Source organism: Galeopterus variegatus, unplaced genomic scaffold, assembly GCF_000696425.1.
Source record: "Galeopterus variegatus unplaced genomic scaffold, G_variegatus-3.0.2 Scaffold14628, whole genome shotgun sequence".
Lineage (NCBI taxonomy): Eukaryota > Metazoa > Chordata > Mammalia > Dermoptera > Cynocephalidae > Galeopterus > Galeopterus variegatus.
Window position 1 is genome coordinate 3111 of NW_007740739.1, and position 10629 is coordinate 13739.

General features: G+C 43.6%; 1 pseudogene; it reads right to left on the reverse strand.

The window, feature by feature from the left end:
* Positions 1–202: 202 nt before the first annotated feature.
* Positions 203–533, reverse strand: LOC103582015 (annotated as a pseudogene).
* Positions 534–10629: the final 10096 nt, after the last annotated feature.

A 10629-nucleotide genomic window follows, 5' to 3' on the forward strand; every position in this document is an offset into this window, starting at 1 on the left:
TCCCATAATTCAATATTCCACTACTTTCTGGTTGTACCAAAAAATAAACCACCAGCAAATGATTTCACCTCCTAAATAAAAAATATTTACATTTAAAAACTGGGATGAAATGGGATTTCTTCCTTCTTAAAAATGTTTCTAGAACTACTAAAAAAACTTGCATTTACAAAATAGTTAATAAAAATATTCCTCTGGACCGTACAAGGGTGACAGAGACCACTGATAAGACATGGTATATGATAATAATCAGACTTGGCCTCTTCTTCTCCCGCTTCATCAGAGGCTGGACTCTTCTCGGTTTTAGTTTCTCCACTTTCTGCAGGTAAATCTTTAGTTTCCCGGTTAGTCACTTCGGCCTGTTTTCCCTTTTCCCTTTTCCCTTTTGCACTTTTTTTGTCTGAAGATCTATCCTTTGCTGCTGCCTTTTTTGGCTTCGTTTCCACTTTTGCAGGCACAGGTTTGGCTGACAACCTGGTGGATCTCCTCTTGGGCTGGTCCTTCGCTGCCCCTTCGCTGAGCTCCCTCTCGGGCATCTCGGCGGCGGGGAGGGCGCGTGCAGGGCGTGTGCAAGGTGCCTGCGGGCCGCGCGCCCAGAACCTCTCCTTCGCTGCCCCTTCGCTGAGCTGACCTCCCTCTCGGGCATCTCAGCGGCGGGGAGGGCGCGTGCAGGGCGTGTGCAAGGTGCCTGCGGGCCGCGCGCCCAGAACCTTCGCGAAGCTGGGCTGCCTGGCTGCTGCCCCTCCTCCAAGCAGGGTGATGGGAGACCGGATGGAACCAGATTGGGAGTCCCCCCTCCACGTCCCCTGGCCATGGGCTCCCCGTCCCCCAAGTTTCTACATTTAAATAATCCCAAATGCTTCTCCTGGTGCTCCCAGCCCTGGGGATGTAGTTGCTTCCTGCAGTTGCTACCTCGATGGCACCTTAGCGTTCTTCCAGACCTAGTTAAGATTCTTCATGCTAAATCCTCTCAGTTAAAATAATGGGTGTGCTTTCTGTCTCCTGACCGAAGCCCGACTGATGAGGGGGGGCAGTGCCCACCTGCACCCAGGCTAAGTGTGAGTGGCTTCATCCAGAGCCCTTGGAGGACTTGATATGTGTCCGCTATAGTTCTGGGGCTGAACAGATGATTGTCTTGTCTCCACTCAGGAAATGTAGAGTCAAGAGGTGCTCAGGGCATGGGGAGCGAGAGAGGAGCTCATGGACCTGATTCGAGCCAGACTGGCGGGGTGGGGAGGTGGACACGGAGCCAGGCGGGCTGTCTTAGACAACCATCAACAGGGCTATCTAGTGGAGCAAAAGAATCTCAGCGGAAAAGAGGAGGATGAAATGGGTTCTTAGAGACTGTGGATGGAGCAAAGAAACTGCCGGAGTATCATAGGTCAAGGGAACTCAGGTGAAACCAGCAGTGTTAGGGTTCTCAAAGAGAACTCCGTGAGAAAATCAACTTTAAACACCTCCAGACCCGGATAATCTGAGGCCATCTTACTATGGTACCAGTCTGGTAAAATGTTCCTGGTCCCCTCCCACTCCTGCCTCCTCAGGCTATAATCCTGAGGGGTCCAAAAATAGGGTTAGAAAGTTGTGTCAAGCCAAATATATTCTTTATCCTCCTGTACATCCTCTTCTATTAGTATTATCTGCTTTTGTTAATTTCTTCAAAGCCACACCGGGCCAGGTAGTTAAAAACATTTTCACATTTTACAACCTGACAGTAAACCAGAAGATGCAAATATTACTATCCCCATTTCACAGATAAGGACATCAAGGCATATGGGCTCAGAGAGTTTCAACAACATGCCCCAGGCCACACAGTTAATTAGTTGGGCGAGTTGTAATTTGAACTAGGTCAATTAGATCCACAACACAGGCTCTTTTCACCAAACCACAGTGGCTCTTAGTTGATAGGGATTTCATCTACTCAGATTTTTAAGCTGGAAAGTAGTAAGGTGATCTTGTCACCTCTCCTTCACTCCTTTACCCACATGCAGAGATGGTTTATTGATATCACCTCCTGAATGATACTGAAATCTGTCCCTTCCTCTCTTTCCCCACTGCCATAATCTCACTTTGGAGCCTCCTCATATCTCATATGAAATATTGCAATAGCTTCCTGACAGGTAACCAGTCTCTCCCCTACCCCATCCCACTGAAGAGAGAGTTCTAGTTTTAAAATTTAGATCTGAAAAGGCACAATCCACCCAGAGGGCATTTAGGCCATAATGTATCAATAGCCTTAACATTTCAACCAGTAATTCTACTTCTGTGAATCTATCTTCAAAAAATAATTGTGGGGAAAAAAAATCCTGTATGTAGAAAACCTATACACACAAAGATGGTCAGGCAGTATTACTGATGTAGTATATCTGCCATGGTTTGTATGTCTCCCCAAAACTCAGTGAAGCTTGATCTCCATTATAACAGTGTTAAGAAGGTGGGAAGGATATTTGAAAGGGGGAGTCTTTGGGAGTTGATTGGATCATGACAACTCTACCCTCATGAATGGATTAATCCATTCATGACTTAATGGGTTATCAAGGAGTAGACTGGGGTCTTTATAAGGAGAGGAAAAATGATTGTGGAAAGCGCTCTTGCCCAGCTCTCCTTATGTGATACCTGTGTCACCATGGAACTCTGTAGAGAGTTCCCATCAAGAAGAAGGTGGTATTAGTCAGGGTTCTCCAGACAGACAGAATCAATACGATACATATATAAATACATGAGAGGGGATTTATTGGGGGCATTGGCTCACACAATTATGAAGGCTGTCTGCACACTGAATGCTGGTAGCATGGTTTAGTTCAAGTCTGGAAGCCTCAGAACCAGGGAAGCCAATGGTGTGATTCTCAGTCCAAGGCCAAAGGCCTGAGAACTGGAGGTGACACTGGTGTAAGTCCTGGAATTCAAAGGCTAAAGAGTCTTGAGTTTGGATGTCCATGGAGAGGACAGAAGAGTGTATCCCAGCTCCAGCAGATAAAGAGTGTGGAGGTAGAGATAACCCCCAACCTTTTTGGTAAACAATACCAGATACTTAGGACCTTCCATTACTAGGTGCTTAAGACCTTCCATCGCCAGAAGATTAGGACTTTCCGCTGCCAGGGGGAAGGAACTTTCCAAAGAGCCCAAAGTTCACCCTGTTCCAGGAAGGGAGTATGCTCACCTGATTCCAGGAACAGCATGACACCTTATCTTTGGACACCAAGGGAGGAAGGAGGGAGGGTGGACCGTTGGTCAATACCTCAGTCCTTCCTTTGCCCGCCAAAAGCTAAAAGCCCAATGGTTTTAAAAATTGCTTAAAGTGGCCAGTAAACGGCATACAACCCAGCCTGTTATGAAAGCCTGCCTACCAAACTGTATAAAAGATGCTTGAGTTAAGAACTCGGGGCCGCTTCTGTCCTGAAAACGGGGCAACCCCAGCATGCTGTAAATAAAAACCTCTTGCTGTTTGCATCGATCTCTGCCTCCTGGTCTTTGTGAGATGAGCCTTCCCAGCAAGTAAGATTTGCGCTTTTGGGCCAGTCTTACAAGAGAATTTTACCTTTTCCTCTGTTTTTGTTCTCTGAGCCTGAAGTGGATTGGATGCTGCCCACCCATACTGAGGGCAGATCTTTCCCACCCAGTCCACTCAGGTTTACATGCTACTCTCTTCTGGAAACCCTCTTAGAAACACCCCAAAATAATGCTTTACCTGGTTTCTATGTATTCTTTAGTCTAGTCAAGTTGATTCCTAAAAGCAACCAACACAAAGGCCCTCACCAATGTGTTTCCTGGACATTGGACTTCCCAGCCTCCAAAACTATAAGAAACAAATATCATTTTCTTATAAATTACCCAGTTTCAGGTATTCTCTCATCAGTGACAGGAAATGGACTAATACAATATCCATTCCCCACAACTTCAAAAAAATTCCATTATGGGATAAATTATTTAAATCAACTTAATTTCAATTCCAAACCAATAGGATTTTTCTACTGCAGGCCATCCTTGTAAGGTCCTCAGAAGATCCCACAGTTATGGGTTATCACTGGTCACTGCCAAGCCATCAGTGTCCCAGTTTACCTGGTTCTTTCACTTCTAATACCTCACGAGATTTCATGCCACCTTGGGATATACGGATATTTGGTGACACTGGGAACCCTTCTCTGTTCCTCTCTGAGGTCTAGCCACCCCTCTGGGGTGTAGTCAGAGAATAGGGCACAGGTCCCAGCTGTTGCAAGACCCTGAACCCCTCCCCCAGCCTGAGGCAATCTTTCAGCCTGCGGAAAATTCACCACAGTCTACTCAGTTTTCCCTCAGAGCCATTTCCTGTCTCCTCTTCCTCCAGTGAACTAAGGCACCTCAGGGGGTTTAGGCTTTTAAAAACAAAGCCAGGAAGGAAGTGTTTTGCAGGCAACTTCTGTTTTCACGCTGCCACAAACCTCTCCTGAGGAAAGTAAAACAAAGCCTGCTACCTGCTTGTGAAGTGGAAAGGGGGAATTACAGGGGGACCCACAACTGTAGCTCAAAATATTATCCCACCTCCAGAAGCTTAAGGATGAGTGTCATAAAATGGGAATGTTAGATGTGAAGTCTGTGGGTTGCACATAGATGCCAATGCAGTCTGGTACCATACAGTTGGCAAAACCCATTCACTTCACCTGCTTAGTACAGATGCAAGTTTCCGAAGTTCTGGTGAAAATGGTTGAATGAATAGATATTATTATATGGCCTTGGCTTTACCAGCTTTACACTCTCTCCCCGGCCCATTGAAATCTCTTTACTATCTGTAGCTTTAACTCTTGTGTCTATACGATCAACCATACCATCTTCATCTCTGGCTCTGACTGAAAGGGACCTTAGCCAGAAAACAGCCATCTTTGGGGTAACTAAGGCCCAGCAGAAAATTCCAGTTAGCCATTAACTTAGGATCTGATAATCATCAATTTCTTGAGGTTAGCAGAGAAATTGAGAAACTGACGGAATCACTGAAACTGCCTGGAGATGAAATCATGCCCCAAAAGGGTCCTTCTCAAAAGCTTACTTCTACCTATCTCCCATTACACCCTCTTATGTTGATTTACTTTAGATGTTGTGCACTGTATTAGTCCGTTTTTGTTGCTTATTTTTACTGGACTCAGGTCCGGCTGCCCACCCCCTTGAAAAGAAAAGAAAAAAACTCAGAAGTCAAATGGTTGGTGTTAGAACAGTAGGTGTATTCAGCTGAAGGACACGGTAGGCTGTCCCATCTCTAAGATTTACATTTACTGAGGGGTTTTTTAAGGAAGGCTTGAGGGAATGGAATGTGGGAGGTGAGAAGCAGGAGATGTGAGTTACAAGGGGTCTGTTTCTATGGGTTAGGTACAAGGTCTTGCGGAAGCCTCATCTGGTTTCTGTTCTCATCTTCACTGTTATCTCAGGAACCTGCAAGATTTTGATTTGCGCCCGGTATACTTGGCTGGTGCCCAAGGTCAGCTTCAGTCATTTGGCTTTGATCATTTCTCAAAACTCTGCAAGTCTCAGAGAAAGAACTGTTAGCTTTGCAAAGTACTAATTAGCTTCACAGCCTTGTTTTCCTACTTAGTGAACGAGATAATAAAGTCAGAGAATGGGAAGCAAGAATGGAGAGAAAAATACTGTCCTTTTTAAAATCCCCACCTCTGCAGCCCAGGCAGCTTTAGGTCCCAACATGGCTTCAGTCCTGCTCACTCCAACATTATCACAAAATACCTACAACTGGGTGATTTTTAAATAAAACAAAATTTATTGCTTACAGTTTCTGAAGCTGGGAAGTCCAAAGTCCATCTGGTGGTGTCAACAGTGACCCATGGGTTTCACATTGTGAGATGGTGGAAGCAGAGAGAGCAAAGAGAGAGAAAAACAGACTCTCCTCTTCTTTTAAAGCCCTCAGAAACATGCCCCTGACCACCATTTTTAATCCATTCACTATGACATCATCCTACAATCCAATCACCTCTTCAAGGCTCCATCTTTCAATTACACTAATAGGATTTCCCATCTTCTTAACAGTCACAGTGGGACTAAGTTTCTAATACATAAACTTGGGAGACATTTCCAGCTTCAATGAGTTTGGGGGGACATAACTCTAGATCCACTACATGCACCTAAAATTAAGAACTGAAAGTAAGTTTTCTTGTTTTTCTTACCTTTCCTAATCAACTGCAAACAAAGGAATTCTAAGAGAAAGCCAAAGCACCCTAGCTGATTATTAACTCACCTTCCTGCTTAAAGGAAAATTGCATCCACATTACTTAGAGGTACAGTCAGGTATTTTTATGTTCCAGTGATGTTTGACTGAGGTTATTGTTTTTGAGCTCTACCTAGGAGATAAGGACTCTGATGTGCAATAACATCAAGGGTTTGAAGCTGACCAGTCCACCAACTGCATATCCATGATACCAAAGAACCCAGTCCCTCATGGGACCCTGACATCTGACTCAGACCCCCTGCTGATCCCATGACCAGCCTTCCCCTTTGCCTGCAGGACAAAACCCTTCCCTCTCCTTCCCTCCTCTTTACCTTTGTAAACCCCAGAGCAGGCATCAGAAGGCAGGATGATTTTTAGCCTAGTCATCACCCAGATGCCAGTTATCTGAATAAAGCTTCCAATCCGTGCACCAACTTTTGGACTTTCAGGTCATTTGCTTAGTGTGAGCGGGCAAGACTTTTGGACTTTTGGGTCACTTGTTTAGTGTGAGAGGGCAAACTGAGCCTGTTGCTGATAACAAGACTTCCTAACTTCAACTCCATGTCTCCAACATGCCATAAGACAGCACCACCTGGGATTCTCAGTTTCACTTTATGCCCCAAATCTACCCATTGTCTTTACCCTGACTCAGCTCCCTCTGCACATCTCATTCTGTCAATGAGACAGGAAGGTAACATCCAAGCAAAGTTTATTCCTCTACACTGACTCTTTATGGAAACCTCAAAATGCCTGTTGAAGTCCCTGACTTAGGGGCTGCTTTGCAGTTGTTCTGCCTAGTACCACCTCACAGGCAGGGGAATGCACTGGAGGTAGCCCCGGTTCCAAAGGCATCCAAGGTATTGGCCAATCTACACCTTATGAAGTACGTTGGAATGAAAGCTCTGATCAACAAGAATACCCTCCACTAAATAGTAACCAGCCAAACAATCAGATCATTTCTTTAGGGGTTTTAAAGAGACACAAACAGAGGGGGTTGATACTGGCAGGAGGGTAAAAGCAGACATAGAAAGAGTAGTTGAGCTACATTAATGAGTCTTCAAGATGTAAACTGGGTCATCAGGAACTCCGTTGATCTTATTCTCTCCTACAGCAGGAGCGTTTTCCAGGCAGTTGGAGTACGGTAGAAGAAAGTATAGTGCACTTTTTTTTCTCTTTGCCTCTCTTCTCTTCTTTTTCTCCTCCCTCCCTTCCTACTTTCTTTTTCCTTTATCTTCATTCTTTTTCTTTTCTTTCTTTCTTTCTTTTTTTTTTTTTGGTCCACCCAGTGTCTGAATAACCTTACCATTTATTGGGAATCCCCCATTGTATAAGTCTTGGCAGAAGGCGGGGCCACAATTCCCACCATGGAAGCTGAGAGGGGCAGGTACTTCCTGGCTCCACACCCTGGAAGCTGGATCTTGGACACACCATGACATGACTCTGACACCAGACTCAGAGTCAGTTGAGAAATAATGTAATGCAGCACCATTAAATGTCAGCAGTGGCAGCATTTAGTATGCAGTGGTCATGGTGCCAACAGCACTGTGCTAGTCAGATTGTCCTTGTAGTGAGAAAAACTGCAAATTTACAGAAAAGTTGAAAGAGTGCAATGGATATACACTTTATTTAGGCAATTAGTTCTCTATTGCTGCAAAACAAATTGCTCGAAAACACAGCAGCTTAGCAGAACAAACATTTATTATGCCACAGTTTCTGTGGGTTAGGAACCTAGGCACCACTTAACTGGGCCCTCTGGCTCAGGATCTTGCACAAGGCTACAATCAGGAAGTTAAGTTAAATATTTTTCGATAGAATACTTCTTAGGAGGCACGTCTGGTAGTCCCATTATTGGTAATGTTTGATCATTTGGTTATGGTTGTTGCTGCTCAATTTCTCCTTTATAAGCGCATAATTTCCCTCTTATAATTAGTAAGTAATTGGTGGGGCAATACTTTGAGTCTGTGCGAATATTCTGTTCCCCAGCAAACTGCTCCCAATAGTTTTATCAGCCAATAGCAATCCTTGTCCTGGTTAATCATTACATGTGAAGTTGCAAATTGGTGATCATCTAATCTGTCATTCCTTCTACATTTATCAGTTTGTAAAGATGAACTTTTCTTCCCCCACCCTCTTTTCTTGTATTTTATTTGTTTGAGATTGACTTCAAACTCATAGGTTTTTAGAAAATTATTCTAATCAATTAACATTATTTTTTATTTGCAAATTGTCCCAAATTTGGCCATTGAAAAATTCCTTCAAGCTGATTCTTGTATCTTTTTTCTAGAAAACAGCTTTAGAGATATAATTCACCTATCATACAGCTCACCCATTTACAGTGTACAATTCCATAGTTTTTAATTTTCAGAGTTGTGCAATCACCACCACAACCAATTTTAGAAAATTTCATCAGCCCAGAAAGAAACTTATTACCCATTAGTGGTCATTTCCCATTCCTCCCAACTCCTTCAGCCCTAGGCAACTATCAATGTACTCTCTGTCTCTAAAAAGTAGTTTATTCTGGACATGTCATATAAATGAAATCATGTAATATATAGTCTTTTGTGACTGGCTTTGTTCACTTAGCATAATGTTTTCAAGGTTCATCCACATTGTACAGCATGTATCAGTACTTCATTCCTTCTTACTGCCAGACAATATACCATTTTATGGATATACCACATTTTATTTGCCCGTTCATCAGTTGATGGATATTTGAGTTGTTTCCACTTTGGGGTTATTACAAATAATGCTGCTGTAAACATTCATGTACAGGTTTTTGTACGGACATGTGTTTTAATTTCTCTTGGATATATACCTAGGAGTAGAATCACTGGGTGTTGGGAAAATAGAATAATTTAATCAGGCTCCCTCGCTTTAGGTCTGGTTGGGGGTGGTATGGAGCATTCTTTGCAAGTGAGTTGTGTGTGGGTGGAGTTAGTGCACATGCGGCACTACAGCTTGGCTGGCGTTTACTCCCTTGGGTGTCTGCCCTGTGTGGCCATGCTCTAAAACCTACAGCTCCAAGGAGCTTTTTGCTGGTTATCTAGCTTGTAGACCTGCATGTGAAGGGTTTGTGACCCAGTCTATGAATGGGCTTGAGGAGTCTGTGAGCTCCAGATGCAGCCCTAGCTTGACACTGAGTCATATGGTAACTGTATGTTTAACCTTTTAGGAAACTGCCAGACGGTTTTCCAAAGTGGCTGTACCATTTTACATTCTTACTATCAATATATGAAGGCTTCAATTTTTCTACATCCTCACTGCTATGGTTTGAATGTGATCCCCAAAGTTCATGTGTTGGAAACTTAATCCCCAATGTTGAGGGGTGGGATCTTTTAAGAGGCAGTGAGGTCAAACAGGCTCTGCCCTCATGAGGTTCTACATCCTCACTGCTATGGTTTGAATGTGATCCCCAAAGTTCATGTGTTGGAAACTTAATCCCCAATGTAACAATGTTGAGGGGTGGGATCTTTTAAGAGGCAGTGAGGTCAAACAGGCTCTGCCCTCATGAGTGGATTAATACCATTATTGCAGGACTGGTTTACTTATCATGGGAGTGCATTCCTGACTAAAAGAATGAGTTTGGCCCTCCCTTCCTGTGTGTGTGTGCACATGTGCTCTCTCGCCCTTCCAGCCTTCTGCCATGGGATGATGCAATAAGAAGGCCCTGGCCAGAGGTGGGCCCCTCAGCCTTGAACTTCCTAGCCTCCAGAACTGTAAGAAATAAATCTCTGTTCTTTATAAATTACCCAGTCTCAGGTATTCTTATATAGCAGCACAAGATGGACTAAGGCACTCACCAACACTTATCACCCATCTTTTTGATTATAGCCATCCTAGTGAGCGTGAAGTGATATCTCAGTTTTTTCCAGACATTTTTACTTCTTTTCCACATTTGTTTTTGGTTTTCTTGGCTGTTTTAAATTTAGCTCTCAATGTACTTTGACGAATTTTTAGTCTAACCTATTTTCCGTTGGAGACCACATAATTTAGTTTTCATACCTCAAGATTATTTTAGTTTTTTCTCCTATTTCTTCCTTGAATTCAGTCAATTCTCATTTCAAAGCTTTCTGTTTTCTGTTCATTTCTATTTTGAGCTTTTAAATGTCTCTGATTTTTGGTATTCTTTATAGCTACAGTTGATTGCTAAATAATTCATGCTAAGAGTGCTGTGTTGTACTTTTCTTCTGCTTTTTGTTGTGGGGGATAATTTTCATCAGCAAAAAAGTTTTGGTTTTTATTTTGCCCTTATCGTGGCTTTACATGGATGTTGGTTGCTGTTTTCTGTTTATCTCAAAATGTCTTGGATCTTCCTGAATCAGAAATAACATGTGTTGGGCCGGCCCGGTGGCGCACTGGATAGTGCGCCGCTTGGGAAGCGCGGCAGCGCTCCCGCCCGAAGGTTTGGAACCCACATACTAATCGGAGCCCGCTCTCAAAGCGGGCTA